This window comes from Anarrhichthys ocellatus, unplaced genomic scaffold, assembly GCF_004355925.1.
Source record: "Anarrhichthys ocellatus isolate YVR2014 unplaced genomic scaffold, GSC_Weel_1.0 scaffold7, whole genome shotgun sequence".
Classification (NCBI taxonomy): Eukaryota; Metazoa; Chordata; class Actinopteri; order Perciformes; family Anarhichadidae; genus Anarrhichthys; species Anarrhichthys ocellatus.
This window is the reverse complement of record NW_022280037.1, coordinates 12,696,482-12,697,541: the sequence shown is the minus strand read 5'-3', so window position 1 is coordinate 12,697,541 and position 1,060 is coordinate 12,696,482. Positions and strand designations below refer to the sequence as shown.

The 1,060-nt window shown below is 42.2% G+C and overlaps 1 protein-coding gene across 1 annotated transcript in view; it reads left to right on the top strand.

The window, feature by feature from the left end:
* The window catches only part of npas3 (neuronal PAS domain protein 3), an 87,861-nt gene that overhangs the window by 82,167 nt on the left and 4,634 nt on the right, over positions 1 to 1,060 (top strand). The gene's annotated exons all lie outside the window — the stretch shown is intronic.

The following is a 1,060-nucleotide window of genomic DNA, read 5'->3' as shown; positions in this document are numbered from 1 at the left end:
TCTCAATCTCTAGTTTCAAGTCTTCTTCAATACAGCATGATGTTCATTTAGTACATTATGGTCCATTTAGAGTCAAACAGACCATAAAGCAGGGGATGCTTTAGGGCGGGGCTACACAGTGATTGACAGGTCTCTACCAGAGACATATACGACGTCTCTACGTCACTCCTCCTCAGTCCAGATATGGTCACTTCCTGTTCCCTGTAAAGCCAAGTTGGCGACGGCGAAATCACCGAACTCGAGGCTTCAAAACGTCCACAAACCAATGAGTCACGATTACTACGTCCACTTCTTACATACGGTCTATAGAATGGACAACATAAAAACAGGAGAAGCAAAGAGACATACAAAAAACACTTCCCATAATGCAATTTGATCATGTCTTTTATTAGACCCTCCCTTCGCGCCTGGTATCTCTCAAACTCTTATAAGGCAGGCTTTCTCTTCTAAGTCCAAGCTGATACAACACAGATGACAATAAACCCTCAATCCATACAAATTAAAAAGAATCCATCCAAAAATCTATTTTTCAAATTTGTAGTTATTGGAAAAGCCTGTCTCCATCTTGATAACATTTGGCAGACTGTGGAACTGTCTGTCTCTATGCAGATGACACCTACGTTCTACAGCGCAAAGGTATAAAAGACAAATGTTCTGTGGAGACCATTGACGAGCCCATTTTGCAAAAGCTATTAAAAAAAACCGCTTAAAGGACAACTTGGTTCTCAAATTTAATTTCAGATTTCCTCTACAGTATTTAAAAAAAAGAAAAAGAGATCCAAATCCCTCCCTGATTCTCTGGGAAACGTTTAAGACTCGAGGTCCATTTCTTTTATTCCAACCTGAGAATAAATCTGTGTCTGCTTTGGAAAAGCACACTTAATGGAGATACAAGGTTTTCCCCCCAGACAAAGCAATTGAGTCGACATTTCAGGTGCCATGAGGGAGTCAGAGCGTTGCCAGCTGGGCAGCCGCTGCCCTCAGTGTTTGCTGGCAGGGTTTGAAGTGTGTGCGTGTGTGTGTGTGTGTGTGTGTGTGTGTGTGTGTGTGTGTGTGTGTG